Genomic DNA, 17,722 nt, shown 5'->3' with positions numbered 1-17,722 from the left:
TATATATATATATATATATATATATGAAGACTGGGAATATTCAAGGACTTGATGCCATTACATGTAAGACGGTGTGGTATTGTGATGAAATTGTGAATGAAAAACCTCTCTATGAAAAGCTCAACTCAGAGAATGTCTAGAGCTTAAAAATGACGCGAACAAAACAAACCCAAATGTTACCATTTTTGAAGGATGAGGCAAAATAGAATTATGAAGAACTTATAGGAAGGAAAATTCCACAGCAGGTTGAATCTAAACTGACCGTTCCGACTTGATGAGTTCTATCAGATTTGGCTCACGTCAGAAGTCTGGGTCGTTGCTGCTTTCTGATAAATCCATACCTGCAAAATAAAAGAAATCGCATTAACAGACGTGAGCTGTGGCAAACAACGATTTCTGGCATACTGATACATTAAAGAATTAGATCTAACTGAATATTTAAATGAAAAAGCGAGTAACATTTTTTTTTATTCTGTGAAACAAAACAGCCATTTCTTCTTTCAAATATAAGATTCTTGAATATTATATAGTTAGGTTTTTTAACTAGCCACTCCATAGCCTTACAACTACATGCAAACAGATGTGTATGGCATATTTAAAACTCAATTTAGTTTAAACTCTCGTCTTACTGAATAGATTTCACGGTAAAATATGAACTTTAAATAAATTTAGAGGCTGAAAGTTAACTTTTATTATGCCAGTATCTTATAATACAGAAAATTTAATAAAAACAACTTTTATAACATTGTCATAAACGACAATACGATCTCGATGGTTATCAATTCCTATTTGTCTTACGAAATCATTTTTATTATGTCTGGCTAGAGAAAGGTCTCAATTTTTATCTAAACTTTTGATGAGTATTCTGTTACATTTTATTTATAGTCACACAGTAATCTTTCGCAGCTGCATTCACGATACCTATGTACAATTTTGGACAAAACAAAACCATTTATTTTTCGTTATCTTTTTGTGTGTATATATTTCCATATGATTTCAATTGAAAAAATAATTCGAGTGTTCGTTTAGTTTTAACGTCACAACACTGAATGTGCACATTTTATTACACAACTTTCTGAATATCTTTTGTTAATTTGAACTAATTATAGTTAGGTTCTTAATTTACATTACTAGGCAGCTTTATTCCCCTATGGCCTTTTAGTCTTGCTTGACAACTGAGGCGAAAGACAACTGCATTGGAAGATAAATTAGCCAATTACCGACTTGGCTATTAATCAGCATCGGAAGGTATTGCATGACACCGACGGCGGCCAACAGCCTCTTTCATTTCCCTTTCAAGTTGCTTGCTAATTGAGGTTCATTTGGGTTTCTGTTCTCTAGGTATTACAAAACCTCCCGCGATTTTAATGACATTTACGCAAAACTACCGACAGCGTTATTCTGTAACTTGGATATCGCAGATAAGAATGATCATTCTAAAAGCACTAAATGAAACTCAAAATTGCAAAAGGATACATGAAACCTAAGGCCCTGTCCACACTAGCGGACACTCACCGACGGGCAAACACTGTTCCCATAACCGTTCCACTATAATGACCGACCGAGTATGGAGCCACAACGATGCGATTGTCTGGTAACACTGCTTCAGAAGCGAGAGAAAATATAAACAGCTGGAAGTGCCCGACGGGCATGCCCGGTAGTGTGGACAGGGCCTAACAGTAAGAAAGACACGCACACATGCAAGCGCATACAGATAAGGTTCACGGCGATAATGATTGAACCAGAATGAACAAAAGGAACTGAAATTGACTACTACAAAATGACCTAAATAACTTGCTCGTTTCTTTATTACTACATCGGATCCCATAAAGTGAAGTTTTCATTGAAAATATATTACCAAAATGGACTGCTGAATATACATGACATTTTCATCAAAATTATAATTCATCATTTCATTTCATATTCCATTCACCTCAGCTCATTTCCTAACAAAATGTTTGGAACAGCAAAGCTTGATTTAGGTGGCTTGACAAGAAGTGAGTATAGTACTTTTTAGATATTTTCATTGTCAATGTCCTCTGCTATGCAGATTTGGCTAAACCCTTCACCCATGGGGTACCTGACGGTGTAACGTAACAGAACAAACTATTTTATCATTGTTGGCCACTTAAATATTTGAACATTTGTCTTTTGCTTAAATATTTGAACACTGGTCTTTTGCTTAAATATTTGAACATTGGTCTTTTGCTTAAATATTTGAACATTGGTCTTTTGCTTAAATATTTGAACATTGGTCTTTTGCTTAAATATTTGAACATTGGTCTTTTGCTTAAATATTTGAACATTGGTCTTTTGCTTAAATATTTGAACATTGGTCTTTTGCTATGTTAATGAACTTGTGCTATTGTTAGTATGTAAACGCTAGAAAGAGCATAAAAGCTATGATATTTTTAGGTAATAATAGGCTAATAATGTCATATTAAATGAACTGATTATCAAAACCTTTTATAATCTTCCCTTTCCTTCTTAACCAATATACAACCATATTACTGTATATAAGGAAATGCAAGTGCATTTCTAGTATTAAAAATTAAGGAATGGTTAAACTGCTCATTCATCGCCGTTATTACGAGAACGACTGTTCGAAAGTCTGCCAGATGCTGTTACTATTCTTATTGTATCAAAGACATCTGCGTTAAGTTAGCGAATGCTGTAAGCTTATCATTTTTAATAATATAGCTAAGTAAAATTTAAACGTTAATTGGCAGTTACTATATTAAAACAAATCAAGCGTAAGCATGCACTCATTCCTTGTGGCTGTTTGGCGCTATCATGGTCTAACGTTGAGAACTGCCTCAGAGCCGGGCCAGAGTTCAGAGGGTTCGAGCATAAGTTTTGCTGCTACTTAACAACAGTCGTAAAAAAACCAAGTACCTAAAATTCCAGTGGTTATATCAACAACATGGATGTAAGTCAACCGTCCACTTACCAAGTTTCACTAATCATATCTTCCACTCCTTAAGAAAAAAATTTTATCAACAGTACAGACATTATTACTCTTTACTGAATATATCACCCAGGCGTAGATGAAAACAGTTCTCGTTTAACAAAGCATTCACTGACTCAAAAAACATTTGATAAAATATTTTCATTTTAAGGATTAATGTATTAATGTATTTTTAAGGATTGTATAAAAGTATTTTGCAAAAAAATCGTATTCACATACGAATTCATTATTGGAATGAGGTACCATCAGTCATTAAAAACATAGTCAAGAAATTTTACTTTTGAAAAAAAATTAACTGCATATTTTCGTAATCTATCTTGGCAGTTTGAAGGTCAATTTACAGTTTTTACTGCTTACTTAAATTTTTAAGAGTGAAAAAAGCTCTTAAAGAATGTCTTCAGTGCTCCTAGTTTCATTCTATCTCGCGTACTATATCAAACCGTAGGTCTGGTGTTTCGGGGTCAGAAGGTCATATAGGCTTGTGAAAAATGACCAAGGAATGTAAACCAATACTTCCCAAAGTTATGACCACCTAGGAAAGGTGAAGCCCTCCTATCATACAGTGGGGCACTCGAGCATAGCAAAGACCTCAACCCCTGGATTTCACTCATTTCTATATTATAGCTTTAAAATATGGAAGTATGCGTCCTCAATTACTTTCATAAAAGATTAGATGGATATAGTAGCCGCGATCATGAGGACTAACAATCGACCGTGATACTGTTCAGTATAAAACTACCTCAAGAGTTGCTTCACAGAATTCTATAACCGATAACCTTCTAAAGGTTCTAAACCGTATGGAAAATGCATTGCCCTAGAGATTTAGAAGTGATTATGACTGATTATGAAATATATAAATTATGAGCTTGATAATGATAAAGGCGATGGTAACATACTATAGTAGTAAAATAAGATTAGGTTTATGTTAGGTTTATTTCTTGGTATTAAGGCTTCATGAGTGCCTGACTTGTCAACTGCCTTCAGTTATTTGGCTTTAATATTTATGGGCTTTCAGGATTTCATTCAATTTTTAAACCATCACTGAGAGTCAAGATTCTAAAGATTCTAGTCACTGGCTTATGTATTTTATTAATTTAAAGAGTTTTACCACACAAAACACTTGCTGTACAAGTAATTTCAGGTATTAGAAATCAAAACTATTTCCTTATAATTTCGAAATTTATGGCTTTATAATTTCGAAATTTATGGCAAGAAACGTGAATTTTCTATTAGAGAAGGTAAGGACGTTCATATTTATGTGTGATCTTTATTGAAAAATCAGTTTACTAACTACACCTTTTGATCAAAGCAAGACAACTTTCGGCATAAGTGCAGTATATCAGTAACATCAGGCTCCTGTCTCACCTCATGGAAAAAACATTGTTGTAAAAGCAACGAACACCTAACACCGGAGTTCTTGAATAACAGGGTTTCAACTATTCCAATCCACAGCCTGTAAAGCAAAGAAACTACGGCAGAAATGTTGTTTGCACTTTCTACAATTAAAAAGAACTTAGGTTGCAATTAAAAAATTACATTTAAGACATCAGTAAAATATAAAGCTTCAGTAAAATAAAGTTTCATTAACTCAAATGAACTGAGGCCTTTGTGATAGATCCAATTTGCTTCAGGACAGACCAAACTACTCAAAAAAAAATCCTTTGACCAAAGCCCAAAAAAAATTCTTTGACCAAAGCCAATTCAAAGCCAAATAAAAATTAAGTGTTACCAAACCAAGGAACGGGAGGCACCAAAAAGCGCTAACAATGGAATGACCAACCAGAGAAACGACCGCATCAAACGACACGACGTTTAGATGCCACCAGAAAAAATACAAAAGGTCAATTAGACCCGTATGAGCAGAGCACCTCCTGGCATCACTTGCCGATTGTATAAAATAGTATCTGTCTATTGTACTATATGATTAGCACTAGTTTCGCTTAGCTTACAATTACTACACTAACAGCAGTTATAACTATTAAAATTTCAAATTTTGAAGATTAAAATATACAAGTTAAGACAAAAATGCATTACTAAAAACTTTTTTGCTGAAAACAAAGTTAATCCACCTTTTAAGTACAGATGCAAAAATTACTGTTCGGAAATTTAAATCTTGAAGGATAAATATTAAATCCAGAATTATTTAACAAATCAAGAAATATTTAGAAGAGTACGTTAACTATTGTACTATAAAACTAATTGCAAAATTTAAAAGGTTTTCCCACAACTGCAAAATTCTTATAATTCTTAAGTGATCAATATAAACGTTAAGTTACTTTAAATCTCTACAACAAATTTAAAATCAAAGGTGCGTTAATACTAAAAATACCTAGACTGATGCACTTAACACCTAAAAAAAAAAAAAAATCCCCTCCCATGCCCAGCCGATAGGTCTTAAGACCTATCAGGGCATGAGAGGGGCCTCCACCCCTACAGAGGCACCGCCCCCGTAGGGGTGGAGGTAAAAAAAAAATTGGAAAGTAAAACATATAAATTTGAAAACCTTAGGACTGATACTATACTTCACCTAGTTTTTAAGCCAAACACGGCGAGAGAACCAGTTTGAGTTACGAGAAACTTTGAAGAACTTTGACTTCTATTCCTCACAAACGTAATTTGCTTCATGAAGTGGTATAGCTGTCACAAATCTGGAAGTAGTTTAAAGTTAGAATAGTAGCAGGATATGCATTTACTTAAGCAGAAATAACTATGCATTTCTTTACAAGAACGAGGAGATAAAGCTTTAAAAAAGGGGTTAGGTTTTACACAGTCAAGACTTAAACAAGCACTTCATTTCCAAGTACATTGTAAATTAAATACTAAACTCCAAGTACCATCAGATCTCCAAGCCCTGAAAGCTATATTTGTAATGCTTAAGTAAATGAAAACCTACGACAGTTTTGTATCTAAGCGAAAAATAGGATAAATGCTATATGATAACTAAAGCTTAAAGAACAAGTAAAAAATCAGACCAAATATTCAATGTTGTCCACAAACTTTAAATCAAAATTTAAAAAGTATTGCTCAAGAAATATTGTTGTAACAACCTACTACGTCTAGTAACTATACCCATAAACCCTTAGGATATGAAAAAATACTAAACTGAAATCACGATAACCTCAAATGTTAACAAAGGTATTACACGACAAACGTAGTGCAACTAAACCTTTGTTAAGCCTTAGAGGGTCGCCACAATTAAACGTTGACAATCTATCGCGCTCCAAACTCCAATGGCAAGATCTGCCGGTACGGAACTACTTTCAGCTACTCAAGTAGCATGGAACCTACCAAAAAACAAACAAGTTAATACTATGTTACTTCGCTATTCCAGAGACGAAAACTAAAGAAAAGCTCTGCTTGCCGAGATTCGAGAACCCCTTTGCTGTTTGCGTGGTCACCGTCAAGGACCATGGATTCACCTGTCTTGAAACTTGGACGATTTATGCGGAAGAGTACGGCGTCCTTGGTTTTGTTTAAGGGGAAACTTTAAAAGAATTTGTAGATGTTTTCACGCTAACTGACTGATTGTTCGTTTTATGAATTGTCGGTTCTTGACAAAATTAGCCTCTGTGTATCATAACGGAAAACTTTTAGCAATAATTTACCGAACAAGTGAATAAATATTCTTCGGTATATTACGTATTGTAACGCAGTAAAAAAAAATATTACTGTTTACTGGTCTTTCTTAAGGTCCCACTCCAACGAAAGCGCTCTGCGAAACCTGCGAGCTCAACTCGTTACATACAAAATCACAAAGACACATTCTCGGATTCTTTTATTTATTGGATTGCGTAATCCCTATTCATTGTCAAATCCACCCTGCTATGCACTCAGAAAAAGTCACATCTATAATTTTTTCTTGAACGACTTGATACTTCTGTGCAGGGGGTTATTTAAATAATTGTCCCCTAAGACTCAACTTGCCCCCCCGACCCAAGTTGCCCCCGCAAGAACCTCAACTTGGCCCCCTCACCCCCAAGCCCCAAGAAGTAACAGCATGTTTTATTTTTAAATGTGCAATTATAAATATATAAAATTTCTAGAAATATTATGTTTCTTGATCTTTGTCTGTCTACTAGCCACCAGTGATGATGAGATAAAACATATAGTAGTGGGAGTATAAATTTTTTGCTGAAATACCTTGCTCATGTGGCTTCAAAAAAACACATAAAATAGCTCAAAATAAAAACTCAGGATTAGGTTCGCTTCTGGCTGGCCAAACTGTTTTGTCCCCTCCCCCTCCAAAAAAAAAAAAAAAAATCTGAAATGACGCCCTGACTTTCAGTCCTCTTGATACCAATTGGGAGCTTACTGTATAGTGTTGGAGTGGCAGATTTATTTAAAGTTTCTAAAGCCTACTTTCGAATTGCATTTTGACTCAAACTTGTGCACCTGTACTTATTCTTGTGTTGACTCCATGCATTGGATGTATTATATGCAGCTAATCATTCAAATATTTTGGACGCCCAGCCATGACAGCGTGATGAATCATTTCACATATTTTACACATTACTCTAGCTTTGATGGGGAACCAGTGCAACTCAGACAATACAGGCTGTCCTGTCATGCGATGCAACATCCTTTATCAGTCTTGGCGCTCAATTTAGTATTTAGTTGCATCTTAGGCAAAGTATTTTCTGCAGTTGTTCACCCAGTTTACGACACAATTAATCAAAAGATTTTTATGGAACATTCTCCAATATATTTTTTAACAAAGGAAATATTTCTAAGATGATGTGCAGTCTCCAATATATTTTTTAACAAAGGAAATATTTCTGAAATGATGTGCAGTAACCCTTGCGACATTTTTAATCTGAGCACTAAAGACAATAACAGTCTAGTAGCACACCTAAGTCACGTGCTTTGTCAGCGATCGAAATTATATTTCTATTTATATTAAGGCAAAAATCACGAAGGTTTCTTATTTCATTTTCCCTTCCTATAACATAAACTCAAGTTTTATTTTCACTTAATATCAACTGCTTAAAAGGTACCCATTCCTTACGCTGGTGAGGACATCATTTATTATCTCATTTGTATCGTTAACAAAATTGGGTGTCATCTGCAAATAGCTCGAACTTTACCCCAGCGTCCCTGTAGCATGTTTCATAATACAAGATGAAATTGGACCTAATACACTGCCTTGAGGTGCTCCTCCTCTTAATGTTTCATAAGGCGAGTTCCCTATTTGTACACAGTATTTTTAGTCTAACAGGTAGCTTTTCAAATACTCAAAATCATCTTTAGTAGTACCAATCGATCGTAAATAATTTGAAAGAGGTCATGAATAACTGTATTAAAAACAGCGCTGATATCGAGCAGCACCAAAATACCACATTTTCTTTATTTATAGTTTCTAATAGGTCATTTACAACAGAACTTAGAGGTTTCTTTAGGGTATAAGTGTCTATAAGCCGACTGACCATCCAGTAAAAGCATTTACCCTTTCCAGATACCTAATTATCTGTTCAAGAATTACATATTCTAACATTTTGTACATAAAAGATATTTTCGGAAGAGGCCTGTATAAAGTTCAACTTTGATGGTCAAGTTGTTTGTTTAACAGCCACTTCCTCAGCTATAGGGAACTTGCATTCAAAGATAAGCATGAGCATATTTCAACACCACTAAGTTCAGATTTGGCATCGGATCAGTTGTACAATGTGTTTTCTTTGCCATTTTAATAATCATAATAATGCCGTCGTTGTTTACATTATTAAATCTCTCTATCATTTGTCTGTAGTATAGTATTTATCCGATTCGGCATTTCAACACAAGTAACAATTATGTTCTAAATTTTCTCCTTACAAAACTCAAGAAAATGATCGGGGAGCCTTTGTTCCCTTACACTCCAATTCAGCTCTCCAGAAGTCTGTGTCATTTATTCATTTCCGTTCCTGCTTCTCGGATTTTCGGATGAAAATGTTCAGTTACTTAGTCTTACAGTCTAGGGACTAAATACTACCTAAGGAAGTTTTACGTAATATCTTTCTAGCAAATTTAATCAGAATAATTATGTATATATATATATATATATATATATATATATATATATATAATCCACAATACCTCTTAACTTTGTTTTGGAGCTTTATGTAACGTAAATTACAGCTTCCACTTTGTTTATAGTTCTAATTAAACAAATTTGTAATTCCAGTCTCTTAATTTTACTAGTTAAGATTAGTGCCAATAATATAACGAGCAATATAAAATTCATACAATATACAAACTCTAATTATACTATCAAAAAGATAAACCCAAATTATAGTTGATGGAATCTACTTCACTATCTCTTTAACACAAGAGTTTTAGCGTCCATTTACTTAGTATTCCTACTTATCCGACCACTTGTTTGAAAGGACTTCTTAGACAGTTTTCTGGAAGGTCTACTCAGAGGTTTTGTAAGTTTATCAGTACGGTAAAAAAAAATTATTTTAAGTGAAAGCTTCATTTCATCTTAAGTGAAAGCTCCATTTCATCAAAGTTAACGTTAACTGCGATCTGTAACTTAGGTGATGCTCTTGCATTTTTTAAAGCGCTTTCTTCTATTCACAGAGTAGGCTTTCTGAAATGGATATTTAAAGTAATGACAGCTCTAGTTGGGCTAGTCGAGAACTTACTTGTTGGTTTTACCCCTCACAAGTTAGTTTTACCAGACCACTGAGCTGATTAACAGCTCTCCTAGGGCTGGCCCGAAGGATTAAACTTATTTTACGTGGCTAAGAACCAACTGGTTACTTAGTGACGGGACCTACAGCTTATTGTGGAATCCGAACCACATTATAGCGAGAAATGAATTTCTATCACCAGAAATAAATTCCTCTAACTCTTCATCAGCCGGCCGGGGGAATTGAACTCCGGCCCATCGAGTGACAGTCTGAAGCTCAACCAACTCAGCCAACGAAGGGCTACCCCTCACAAGAGGTTTCCAAGCAAGGCTGATGTGAGAATTGGAACCTGGAATTGATGACTGCTTCATCATTAAGCTTCACTTATTCGAAATTTCAATAAATTGTTATAAATGATGCATATGTAAATTTAAACGTTCTTACCTCCACCAGTAACAATTGTTAATAACTAATCGCAGTAGAAGTATAAGCTGGGTTATTGCAAATTATAAGACACACAAGTGGCCTTTTATGTACCTGTTACCAATGGTGGAAAACTAGTGTTGATTCTCAATTCCTGTTACTGTTTTTGATTTATTAGTTTTGAGAATCTTTACTTGAGATATTTAATAGCATGATAGTATGACTACTGAACATTAATTGTAAGCACTGAAAAATATTTCTCTGAATGGACTTCAGGTGAACACATAATGTGGTTATTGGAAAGGTGCCATGATCTGAAATTAAACTATCATAGCTGTTGAAATCTAGAGGGAAAATGAATCAAAGTTTCTCAGAAGTGGTTTACTAGTTACTATGGAATAAATAAAATCTACTGCATTTTGTCATTACATAGTTAATACCATTGAAGAATTCTACTACTTTGACTAATCATGATAAAACTACAAACAAGTATATAGGTTGTCTGACTTATATGCGGAGTGTTTAAAGCAACTGAGAACTAAATAGTGGGTTGTTTCACTCTGTCGTGATGTTTTAAGAATTCGAGTGTTCCTGTGACTTGCCTTTTGATGTTAACGTATTTTTGTGAATGTTCGTGTCCCATGTCTTGGGAAAAAGTAGCGCCTATCAAAAGGTTCTTTGCACCAGCATTTCCATTGGGAGTCTCTCTCAGGGCGCCTTTGTCTTTCATGCACTATACCTTTAATGTTCTTTAGCTTTTGCATTCCTATTACATTTAAAATGTTTTCAGAAACAAAAGGTCTTTGATTTTTCAATTTGAATTAATTTACTTTTCCTTTAGTTCTTGGCCTCCAGGATTCATGCTTTTCAGAAAACGCTCATATGTTTAACCAGCTGCCCTTCGTCGGTACCCCGTCGTAGCTTTTTTTAATTACTGAAGTTTATATCCTCAAACTTATGTGTGCCCTGGTTTCCAAAATATATTTCATGAAGGATTCTTTGTTGGTGATGACTTGAAATGACTGTCTTTTTTATTCTGGACGTATTACACAAGTTTATTACCTTAGGTATTCTTTGCCCTTCATTCTAAAACGAATAGACTAGGTATCACTATACTGTTGTAGTCCTAGTGGGGATTCTATCAGCTGGCCATCTAAGGTACTTGGACTGTATATCCTTCAGAGTTGACCCTTTTTTATAATACCAACACGGGGTTTTATGGTACAAAGAACAGAGTAAATCAGTGTCCGTGACTGTCAAGTACACCATGGACAGGATTGCTTTGTACTGAAAACAAATGTCCTCATTTGAGCAGGACTATCATGCATAAAGCGCTCCTTCGCTTAGGGTAAGATGAAGAGTATGAAGGACTTTTGTCTGCCAGTGATTCCCAAGATTGCAATGGACTCTTTGATTGTAACCAGGACTGACATTCACGACCTTGTGGTCTCTTTAAATTCCTAAATTATAGTGGTGATGAACCTCTATTTTTCAAAGTAAGTTTTTTAGATTTTCTAAACAATTGAAGGTGTGCTTGATACTACTGTCACGGGACTTTAGAAAAATGGACATAAGTAGATGGGTTTATGCCAAGATAGGCTTTTGTTTTCTTGAGCATTGTATATAGATTTAGGGACTTGAAAGATCTTTTACACCATACTAAACTTAAGAGGCTTTAACAGTTACTCAAAATGCCCCCTCTCTCTCAAAACTGTCACATAATTCATAGAGATTCCTTATTCCAACAAATCGGGTTATTATTTCATAAATTACATGAAACAGGTGCATGTGTAAATATATCGGAACCCTGAACACGGAAGCACAAAGGAAATGATGTTGATAAAGCAGCCCGGAGTGCAATCACTATGACCAGATCAAGTATACCTGTCCCTGCCAGTGATTCGTTACTACTATTAAATTTCATCGCCTTGATTAAATGGCCGGTGTCGTGGAACAACGATTCTGACGATGACAAATTAAAGCAGATTAAAACTACTGGATTGTGGTGGTGTTCAGAGTATCATTATGTAGCACAACTGTTAACACCCATCCAAGACCGTACATTTTTCAGTTGGACATCTCTGTCCAAAAACATTAGTAATTGCTGCTGCCACTTCGTCTTTGACTCCATCGAGTAGACTACTCATGCTGTGCAAGTTATGATGATGTCTAACCTACCTGGCTAAGGGATTTCGGTCCTGGCTTTTTTCAAAACTACTAATTTTGAACTAGTCTGGATCCCACTTCATAGAGGCTAAGGAGCAACGCAAAACAATCTTCGTTTTTCTCTTCCCCACACAGTGATTACTTCAAATTTCAATTATTAACTGATGTTTACGTACTGCTTGAAAAATTAAAACCCGTGTTGGCATAAGACCAATAACAAAAACATCAACTGATATATAGGGCAAATCTCTTCTTCTGATCAAAGCAATTACGAAGCCAAACCTCATATTCAATTTTAAGGCTGTTTAGAAGCAAGCGCTCGTAATGAAACAAGGACAGACTAATTTAGAAAGAACTACATCTCTTAAGAATTGACGTTTTCTCTCTCTCTCTCTCTCTCTCTCTCTCCACACACAGACATACAAGCAATCGTTCTGTGCATTTTACTTTTATAAAAAAGAAAACTTTAGAGAGAGCGAGAGACATTGATGTTTGCAAGTTTATACCCGACAAAAACGATTGATAGAGAGCTACGTAGACATAGGATTACGTTTGGTTTTTATGGGCTGCTCTTATGCTTAAGTAGAGATGAAGGCTTGGAGGGGATATTGAAACAAAAGTACGGGACAGACTTATGTGCACATGTGATGATGATGATGATGTATAGGTAGCAGAGATGGATTAATCATTAAGCAAAATAAGCACGTGCTTAGGGCATCGAGGAAAGGGGGCACTACAGAAATTTTCCACAGCACGAATTTACCAAGGTCCATGGACCATATGGTGCAATACTGCAAAGGGTGCAGCTGAACCAGGATCCGCAAACAGGGGCCCATACATTAAATGAAAAAATCACATAGATATATATACAATAATAACAAGAATACTCAGAGTGTGCAGACCTCCGCCAAGGATCATGAAACCGAAGGAAAAATTCCCCTCCCCCCTTAAATGAGAGCAGGGAAACTTTGTATGTTAACTGTGAAATTTGTATACAATCTGTACAACGTCAGTAGGAAGAAAAAACAAAAACACACATACTCCGGCAACAACATAACCTCCTTGGCGGAAGTATAAATAATAATGACAGAGGTTAATGATTATACATTAATTTTGGGAATACAACAAAATTAGAATCTGGTAATTGTAACTGCCCCACGGTCTTACCGGCATTTCAGCAGTGGCAAACAGTACGGTATTGTTCACAGAAACTTTTTGTTGGGACAAAAGCCAATGGTGAGAAATACAAGAGAGAGTGGTTCATGTGTTCACCATCAACAGGATCAGTTTATTACTTTGTTTGTAAACTGTTTGCTCCTAAAAATTTGTCGAATTTTCTTATAAGAGAAAGGCTCAGTGACTGGCGAAATGCTATGGTAACTGATTATCATGAAAAAAGCAGTACTCACCGAGACTCAATGCTAACATACTTAACTTGCAGACAAGGTGTGGAGTTGGGGGAACAGCTGGAGAAACAAATTCAGGAGGAATGTGATTACTTGGAATATATCTTCAGGCGTGTCATGGCCGTTATTCGTATGTTAGCTGAGCGTGGCCTGGCTTTTCGAGGAACAGAAGAAAGGTTTCGATCATTGCAAAATAGGGATTTTTTAGGGTTGCTTCCACTCATAAGCCAGTGTGATCCATTTTTAGCAAGCCACATTTCGAAATATGGAAGCTCTGGCAAAGGAAATGCTTCTTATCTGTCCAAAACCATTCAACTAATGGCACAAAAGGTCCATGCGCTCATTGTTGAAGTAAAATCTTCTGGCTATTTCAGTTTGTCAGTTGATTCAACACCAGATCTATAACATATCGATCAGTTAAGTGTTTTACCTAGGTACTTAAAAGATGGACAGCCTATTAAACGCTTTTTAACCTTTCTGGAAATGAAAAGCCATACCAGTGAGGAAATGGCAAATCAGGTGATGCAGTACTTACATGAAGCTTGTAGGCTAAACTTTTCAAATTGTAAGAGTCAGTCTTATGACAACGCTGTTAACATGTCTGGGCGTTATAAACGGATGAAGCAAAAAAATTCAGTAACAAACAAGGCTATGTATGTGCCCTGTGCAGCAGCTCATTCACTAAATCTGGTAGGCCCAAGTGCTGCTGACTGCTGTAAAGTGGCAGTTAATGTCTTCTCTATAGTGCAGTTACTCTATACCTGTTTTTCAGCCTCAAGAAGCGGTGGAAAATTCTTAAAGGTTGTGTTGGAAATGAAAGTGTCTTAGAATCCTTCTCTGATACCAGATGGGAGGCACATTCTATGGCAACAGCAGCAATCCTGAAATCTTTCCTTAAAATGTTAATATATAGCCGAAGACCAGTCACGAAAGGGAGACGCTAGAGGAGAAGCAAATAACATTGCAGATAAGATGCAAGAACTAGAATTCGTTTTTATATTGAATTTTTGGAATGAAATTTTGCAGAATTTTCACAGAGTAAGCCAAGTTCTACAAAATGGGGATGTAAACCTAAAAATGAGGATGTGAACCTAAAGAAGTGTGCAGATCTGTATGTCTCATTAGCTGACCAACTGTGTACTTCACGAAATGAATCTGAAAGATATGAACCAGCTACCAACGACATGCTACCAGATGTTGACTACAAGGCAGCTACAACTCGCAAACACATCAGAAAAAAGGTACTTAATGACGTTGATGCACCAGCAGTATATCTGAATGACAGAGATAAACATCGTATCACCACCTTTTACACAATTGTTGACAACCTGAAACTAAGACGAAAATAAGAGGAGAGAATGCACAGAAATAGCAGAGAGAGTTTCTCTTCTAAGTGATGTGCCACATAATGTCACTTCATCATCCAATAACATTGAAAGGTATTCTCACTGCCGTCAGAAGTTGATTGATGCTTACCCAAAGGACTTCAACAGTAATTTCCCAGCTGAGCTTCAGCAGTTTCACTCATATGTGGGCCGTAAGTTCAGTGCAACAAAAAATGTAAAAAGATTCAGTCATGCTGAACTTTATAAAATAATTGAGAGACAATATTGAGTGTGCCCTTCCAAATGTAGACATTGGTTTTCGTGTATTTTTAACATTAATGGTCACAAATTGCTCATCTGAGCATTCATTTTCTCAGTTGAAGCATATTAAAAATCCCATCAGAACAACTATGCAAAAAGGCAGGCTGGGTGCCTTATCTCTATTAAGTATGGAAGCAGATGTGTTACATACGATTAGTTTTGAAGATCTGATCAAAGACTTTGCTATTAAAAAAGCAGGAGAAAACTTTTCAAATATAAATAAAGTGGAAGTATACAAATATAAAAATTATTTTCCATCTTACTGTAAGTTTTCTTGAATTCCGATAAAAAGAATTTTATTTTATGGTTTATTATTGTTTATATTTTGAATTTTATATATAAGGGGAGAGCCAAAATCTTTTAAGTTCTTAGAGCCTCTAAGGGTCTTAATCCGGCCCTGATAATCGGCATTGTTTTCCACTAATTTCGGGATCTTTTTAGACCATGCAACCAACTCTGGGCGTAATCATTATTCATAGCGCTCATGCCAGTAGTTGATTATTCAGTCCATTCAAACAAATACGTACATATATATATATATATATATATATATATATATATATATATATATATATATATATATATATATATATAGAGAGAGAGAGAGAGAGAGAGAGAGAGAGAGAGAGAGAGAGAGAGAGAGAGAGAGAGAGAGAGAGAGAGAGCTATATACCTATGACAGGAGCCAAGTCTAACCACAAAGGAACTCTTCTGTTGAAAAGTCTTTTTCGCTTGTCTCTCCAGTTTTTCTTCATGACTGACTCAAGGTAGAGGCCATCTGCAGATACTAATAAGCCCTTGCATTGAAACCTGGAGTTTGTCCTGTGCACCGCTGTGTCGTGCTTCATGGTGCTCAACCAGTTGGTGACAATGGGAGACAGTTTTAACGGTATCTCTCTGACTTCGTTTAACCCGTCGAAGGAATACGCCAATGGCATATACGCCAATGGCATGTCTTGAAAAGTGGTGAGTGGTGAACATCAACTTTTCAAATTTGCAGTGTTTTTACAGAAGGGAGATTTTTTTCCTTGTGATTTTTTGTGTTCCGTGTTCTTTTTTCTTTTTCGACAGATGACGATGCCGCGGAAGAGATCGTCCTATCTCCCCTCCCTCGGCCTTCCCAGTGCCCCGGACCCCGCCAGGAGGAGGAATATGGAGTAAGCTTCTACCCCTCTCATCAGTGGACCTGTTCCATCTGACTGTTCTGAAAACGACCTCTTCTCCCACGACCGACTCCGAGGACTAAGGATGGACCATAGTTAACAGGGAAAAGAAGAGGAGGGTACAGAATTTATCTTTCCAGTTTGTTCCCCAGGGTCAAACTCATCAACAATCTGGAAATAATATTCAAAGATCTTTCCCCCATCCCAGAGCTGGGGCACCTGCACCTGAAATGTCTTATGCTAAGGTTGCCGCCATTTTAAGTTCTAAACCTGCTCTTCAGATTTCGGCTTGGCCTAATTTAAGGGATGACTTCATAATCACCCCACGTGGCCAGGCCACTGTAGATTATCTTAAATTCATCTACTTTCGGGGTCCAATACCTATGAGAGTAGACCCTGATATCTAGGGATCCTCCTCTGTAACTGATTACACCCTAGAGTGTCTATGATGTTACAGGTATCAGCAGTTCAGCCACCATCGTCAGCAGTGCACAGGTTTTGAAACTTGTGGGATCTACAGTTGCCGCCATGCCACAGCTTGGTAAATTCAAGGTCAGACGAGCCACTACTGCCTGCTGCCCAAACTGCCGTGGATCTCATCATGCAAGGAACAGATCATGTCTCGTTCGACCCCAAAAAATTGCCATGATGAAAGGGATACCTAGCAGAAATGCCCTGCCCTCAATTTCACATCCTCTCTCACAGGGTTCCCCTACCCTTTTGCACCCTTTTCCAAGACTTTCTCCTCCTCAGACATAAAGGCTACTTAGGCCCCCGAGATGACAGGCCAGCCTCCTCCTCTTCAGCCTACTCTCCCTCCTCCCACAACCCTCCCACCACCCCATCCCTTTGCTTCATCCACTCCCCGTCCCCTTCCATCCTCAGATACCACTGCCTCTCCCAGATCTTAAAACTCTGTCTCTCCCCCTCCACCTCAACCATCCAACGCCAGCTGTTAGCGTGTCATCGGGAATCCCAGCACCAGCTCCGAGCAGGTCTCCTGGTCTTTCAGTAACGAGCAGTTCTTTAATGTATTGTACGAGGTCACCTCTTTTCACTACAGCTACTAACATTCCTTTCAGCGATGATATAACAGACAGGAAACATCAAGCATTTCTTCAAGGGTGCCCTGTCCATCGGCATGCCCTAATGAGTGCGCACAGCGACAATGATTCTAGCACCAACTGTGGATCATACCACAACCCCTCAGGCACTCCTGCCAGGTAATGTCCATCAATTTTTCCGATAAATGATGCAATACAGTTATCACAACTATATTTACACAGGACATCTGAAACCTTACCTTTAAACTTGGGCTTATATGATACTATCCCAGAGTACC

The 17,722-nt window shown here is 36.8% G+C and overlaps 1 protein-coding gene across 1 annotated transcript in view; it reads right to left on the bottom strand.

Annotated features, from left to right (window-relative positions):
* Positions 1 to 17,722, bottom strand: part of Gycalpha99B (guanylate cyclase 1 soluble subunit alpha 2) — a 1,063,824-nt gene that overhangs the window by 437,743 nt on the left and 608,359 nt on the right. Inside the window, exons 11-12 of the mRNA XM_067098553.1 lie at positions 4,334 to 5,616; positions 263 to 341 (exon numbers count right to left, since the gene is read on the bottom strand). The gene's annotated coding sequence lies outside the window, so the exon portion shown is untranslated. The remainder of the gene's footprint in view (positions 1 to 262; positions 342 to 4,333; positions 5,617 to 17,722) is intronic.

This window comes from Macrobrachium rosenbergii, chromosome 55, assembly GCF_040412425.1.
Source record: "Macrobrachium rosenbergii isolate ZJJX-2024 chromosome 55, ASM4041242v1, whole genome shotgun sequence".
Classification (NCBI taxonomy): domain Eukaryota; kingdom Metazoa; phylum Arthropoda; class Malacostraca; order Decapoda; family Palaemonidae; genus Macrobrachium; species Macrobrachium rosenbergii.
The sequence above is the reverse complement of the archived record's forward strand: the minus strand, read 5'-3'. Positions and strand labels throughout refer to the sequence as shown.